This window comes from Carettochelys insculpta, chromosome 3, assembly GCF_033958435.1.
Source record: "Carettochelys insculpta isolate YL-2023 chromosome 3, ASM3395843v1, whole genome shotgun sequence".
In the NCBI taxonomy this organism is placed as follows: Eukaryota; Metazoa; Chordata; order Testudines; family Carettochelyidae; genus Carettochelys; species Carettochelys insculpta.
Genome location: NC_134139.1, coordinates 141,234,145 through 141,240,144, shown reverse-complemented (window position 1 = coordinate 141,240,144; position 6,000 = coordinate 141,234,145).

Sequence of the window (6,000 nt, the reverse complement as noted above, 5' to 3'; positions counted from 1 at the left end):
GCTTTCCTTTTATGGGCCCCGGAGGGTCCCTCCTGCTGCGGCCGCTCTGGCACGTCTGGCTGGAGGGCCTTGTCGAAAAGCAGCATTTTAAGCCGCATCTCCCTGTCTCTCCTTGCTCTGGCTGTTAATTTAGCACAGAAGGAGCATTTCTGTGCAACATGGGACTCCCCAAGGCACCTTATGCATAGACTGTGCCCATCAGACGCTGGCATCGCCTCTCGGCAGGACTCACATTTTTTAAATCCTGAAGAGGACATTGTTGGTGAGTCTTTCAGTTGTTAAACGGGTACTTAGCACCTTCTCTGTGCTGTTTTCCCCTTCCGATGGCCTGCCGCAGCAGGAGGGCTGATGGCCCTATGCTCCTGGCCTCCGGCGCTTGTTACTGGGACTGGATTGAAGCTGTCCCGCTTGTAGTTTGTTTGTTGCTTTTGTTTTTTTTTTGTTTTTTTTTTTTTTGCAAAAGTAACAACCGGCTAACTTGCAGTAGCCTAAGTACTTGAAAAACTTTAAAGAAAAACAGTTAAAGTCATTGAATACGCTACTTGGCCTTAGCCTAGTTCGGATTCCGTCTGCAGCCGACGGCGGTTAAGAGGAACTGGCGGGGACCAGATCGCGCACATGGCCAGGAGCGCGCAAGGGAGCGGTGCGCGCTGGCGCATGCGCGGTCCGGCAGAAACTGCTTGGAAGATCCGATCTGCGGCGCCGGGCAAGCCCGACACCTATTGTGGAGCACCCACGGGGACACTCGAAGAAGAACTGTTGCCTCCCGTGTTGACGCAACGCTGTTCAGCGATGCCGGAGTACCTCTCCGGGCGCGAGCCTGGGCACTTATTATGGAGACTCTGGGCTACCCAGACACCAGTGTCCCCCTCTCGGCTTTACTGATACAGTCCAAAGGAGAGGATAACCTCCACGTCTGGTACCAGCTCAGCTGTAGGAGTTGCGAGGACAGTGCCAGAAGTTGACACCGAACTGCCTTCGAACTCCACTCCGGATTTGCTGTCAGGGTTTACTCCCTTAGCCTTGCTCCTTCCCATGATAACCCATAAGGCAGTGGGGTGTGCCCCCCCAGCCCCCGGTGATTTGCAGACATCTAACTTTTCTAAGTGATTTTTCACTTTTTCTTTTTTTACTTTATCTTCTAAACCTACCCTTCCCTATGTTAGGCAATTCTTCTTCAGACTTCTCAGTGAAGACAAAATATAAAAAACTTGATGTGACCAAAAATGGTCAGTAATAATGTTACAAATCTTAATATTTGTCCTATCACACGTTATTTTTGCAGAACACTGGCAGACTGTCAATTCTCTGAATAACTATTAACTACCTGCAAAATTATCATTGATTCCAAAGGATTGATTTTTCTGTACAACAGTGGATCTTTTTTTAAAAAAAGAACAAACTGCTCAGGAGCAGAAAGTAAATTATTTCAGCCAGCAGACCACTTGTAAGAGCAGAGGACTGTTTAGTGATGCGATTTTTTCTGAAGTTTGATGCAACCAGTGGATTTTCGCTCTTCTTGTTTGGACTTTATCCTAAATGTCTTGAGTTTAATATTTGAATGTTTATTCTCTGTATCTCAAAACCCCATACAGTAAAGTAAAAACTTGTTCTTAAAATAAAACCTTCTAGTAGAGTATTTGTCTACACAACAAATGTAAGGCTGTTAAATAAGCATAAAAAGACACGCTAAAATAACACTGAGTGTCTAAAAAGATCACAGAGGAAATTCAGAGCTAAGGTCTCTGATTCTATTTTGATCTCATCCTATTACATGTCAAATTCTTGTCTTGTTTCCACTGGAGAAAATCCCTCGTAATTTCAGATTTAAATGAAATTATTCTGGATTTTTAAATGTTTCGCTGGCATTCTGTATGCACCAATACATTATATACGGTGTTTGTGACCAGTTATGATGAGCTTCTGCAATTAGAACAAAGGGTTGAATATTTATGGATTCAACAGAACATTTCTTTTTCAGAAGTTGGCTCTAATTCACTTGCCTTAATCTTAGATCAGAAGAGTCGATATTACACTGACACACCTGTCCCTAAGGGACCATCCTCTGGCTGGGGATCACTGGAGCGTACTCCACTCAGCACATCTTGCGCAGGGGTGCAGAGCCTGCTACATCAAGCTTGGGGTGCCAGAAGATTCCCCAGCTGTCACTGCGGTACAACTTTCTGTCTGCTTTGGGCTTCCTGAGCTGCACAGCTGGTAAGGTAAGGATCTGGCCCATAGTTTCCATAACAAGATCCATAATTACAAGACTATATGCATCACTTTGCACAAGTATTCAAAATGCACTGACTAAATTAAAAAAAGTCCTTCCTCATCACCTATTTGGTTCAGAAATTTCTCTGTGTGGTGGTGTTCCAAAGTAGGGGTTTTACCCAAGCTTCTCTCTCTATGATACTTTGCTCACCAGGCAGTGAGGAGGAAATTCACTTCCTGTGGTACACACAGTTACACCACAGAGATTTCTGAGTTAATGTAAACAATCATTGGGAGAAAAAGAGAAAGTTATCTGTTATCTGGCTTCTTTGATGATCTGACCCCAAAAGGTACTTGCTCTTGCGCCCTGTGTTGTGTAATGAAGCAATACTACTTCTGTTACCTGACCCCACACGGCAGACTCAGTGGGGAGCAGCAAGTTAGAACCTTCCTTCATACAGGTGGGTACTCATCACCAACAGCCACATCCCACCAGAGCCCACAGTGTCTTGCCCCCTTGTTTTCACCTCCATTTCCTGGATCAACTTTTTGACTCAAGAAAAGGGCTGTCCCCTCAACCTCACTGTTGCTAACCTTTGCTCTTCTCTGACCTTTCCCACTCAGAGCTCCTATGGCCTATCACTCATCTCACACCCAAGTCCTTCTCTGATGCATAAGTCATGCTGCATTTCAACCTCCTTTGTCTTGGGTTTTTATCTCCATAATCTTGGTTGTTGAGATTCTTACATCTTTTCCAGCTGCTCATGATCTCTTCTTCTGTACCACATCACAGGATGTATTTCTGACACATTCTGTGTCCAAATCCTCTTGCTGTCCACCACAACGTATGTAACATGAGACCTTTCTGCTATGCTCAGGAAACTGCTAAACAGGTCCTCATAAGCTCCTTCCTTGATAATTAACATTTCCTCCACTGATCCATGCAAAATAAACAGCCAAGATCACCTTTCTGACCTATTAACCGCAGTCTCCCTTCTCCTTCACGTCAACTTCAAGCTTCTTGTGACTGGCTTCTAGGCCTTGCATTTCTCTACCACGCACTATATTCCCTGTTCCTGCCTCTTATAGAGTCAACCCTCCCAACAGTTTGCCAACAATGCTAGGATTGTACATCTGTTTGACCTCTTCCCCAGCTGGCATCCATGCAGTCCAACATGGTGCTCACCGTGCAAAGAGTTCACTTCTCTTTCAAATACTTCTCCAACCCTGCCTTGGCTTCACTGCTTACAGCAACAACTGGGGAGGGGGGAGAGGGGAAACGGGACTCAAGTACAGCCATTATTTATTTAAAATTCAAACGTGCTGGTTCCATCAAGTTGTGAAGTTAGATAACCTTTATACTGTCGCCTCTTCTTCTTCTTGTTACCTTTAGAATGCCTTTTCCAAATGTCCTCCAATTGTTTGTTCCACTCCGTTCTTTCGCATTAGATTGTACCAGTCTTCAGAGTGGTGACCATATTTTGCTCTGTGTTTACACTACTCTCGAGTACAATCATTCTCTAACTCTGACTGGAATTTGGCAGCCTACCACAATGCTGCCACTAGACTAAGACGGACACCGAGTCAGAGTAGAGCTGCTGCCGCTTGAAGACAGCGCTCCAAAAGAAAAAAGAGCTCGAGGCTGTTTCTTTGCAAGCCAAACAGAGAAAAAGAGGGCAGGCTTTTTTTAAAGAGAAGATTGCTAAGGTTTTTCTTCTGCTCTGAAGATAAGGAAGGTGGTTGCTCTGGGGACCCCCTTTGCAGCTGTCAGGATGTAGAATAAAACTGGAAGTTTCTGGTGATAAATTGCTCATCTTGTCTCCTAAACTTTCCAGAAGGAGGTGGTAGATGCGGGGTGGGGGGAAGGAAATCACTGCAGAGGGGGAAAAAAATCCAGTAAGAAACTTGTATGAAGGAGACCCACTGGACTTAAGAGAATTCCAAACTTACAAATGGCATGACAGCATTGGATTTGAGCCATTTCTGAGATAGAGGCCACTAAAATCACATCAGAATTCAGTTAGGAGGGGAAAATGCAAGATAATGCTCACAATTACATGATTTAGGACAGTGGTTCCAAAACTCTTCGGTATCACACCCCCCTTTTGATTTTTGAGAAACCATCACACCCCCACCTCTTCTTTACCATCATCCAACTCCCCTTTTAACAAAAAAGTCAAATTCACAACTTAAAATAAACACAAAAACTTGATATAAAAATGTTATTTAAAATTAAAAATAGCCACAAACAGTTTTTCTTGGTCACTTGTGGGTGCCTGGTGTAGCCCGAGCTGGCCAGCTGCCTGAGCCCTGTGCCAGAGGCCACAGCTGCCTGTGCCAGCCACCCATCCACCTGAGACCTGCGCTGCCAAAGTCACAGCTGGCCACCGGAGCCCCATGCTGCTGGGGCTAGCCGCCTGCTCCATCTGCCGGAATTGCCCACCCAAGCTCCAGGCTGCCAGGGCCAGCTGCCCTCCCACCCGCCTGAGCCCATTGCTGCTGGGGCTAGCCAGCCACTCCAGCTGCTTGAGCCACCCACCCAAGCTCCATGCTGCCAGGGCCAGCTGCCCTCCTGCCAGCCTGGGCCCCTTGTTGCTGGGGCCAGCTGCCTGAGCTATACAATGCCAGGGCCAGCTACCCACCCACCAGCTCAATCTGCCCGAATCCCGCACTGCCCAGGCCAGCCACCTGAACTCCACATTGCTGGGACCAGCTGCCTGCCCACCAGCTGCCCAAGCCCTGAGTTGCAGGCGCAGCCATCAGCCTGAGCCCCATGATACTGGAGCCAACTGTCCAAGCTGCGTGAGTCCCACAAGCCAGCTGGCTACTTGAGCCCCTCCCCTCCCACAAAGCCAGGCACGACCAGCCCTCCACTCTTACCCCATCCCTGTCACCTGAGCCACGCACCCACTGCCCCCCATCTAACCCTTCCTCCTCCTACCCCTCCCCCAAGCCACACTCTCTCACCTTTGCAGGAGGCAGCTAGCTCCACATGGGTCTTTGTCGGCTGCTTGCTTTTTATAGTAGCTGTGCTGGGTCATCCACGTAAAATGGCATGGGCTAAGAGCCGGAGGCAAAGGCCGGCTCTTTCTTCTGGGGGGGGGGGGAGAATGGTGTGGGGGGGTTGCCTCATGTGCCCCCTGGAATTTCTTCATGCCTGTCCCCCAGTTTGGGAAACCAAGGTCTAGGATAAGAGATTTCATGATTGTTATCAGGACTGGAAATTGAAGATTTTCAACAGGATGAATAATGTCAATACTCGTTTATAGTTTGCATGAGGGTTTGAGAGACATAATAGCTCTGGTGTCTTTGTGCAGCCATTTCATTGGAGTGGGTCCAGGATCTTTATGCCAGAACCTCAGATGGTGAAATCAAAGTTGCTCGACTGAAGTTTGTGGAGGTCTGCCCACCCATGTAAAATGTTCAAACCTTTAATGACTTGTGTACAAGTCAGAAAAACTGAGTGTTTAACAAAGTAAAAATGTATTTTTTCCAACCTTCAGTATTTACATTTTATACAGGTCTATTTAATGCAATACGTTTAGTCAATGCTTAATGCCTCAGAATATCATGGTTTTAAGGCTTCCAAAACCAATTAGTCTACTTTCTTCTGATCGATATGGGAAGATGTAGAGGGAAAATATTTCAGTTCAACTATATTCCTGATATGAAAACGGACTTTTTAAAGAAAGCCTTTGAAATAATAAAATACAGTTACTGGTTTTATAACTGGCAATCTTTGAGAGACATTGCTCATATCCAATCTGCATTGAATGTGCATGCTTG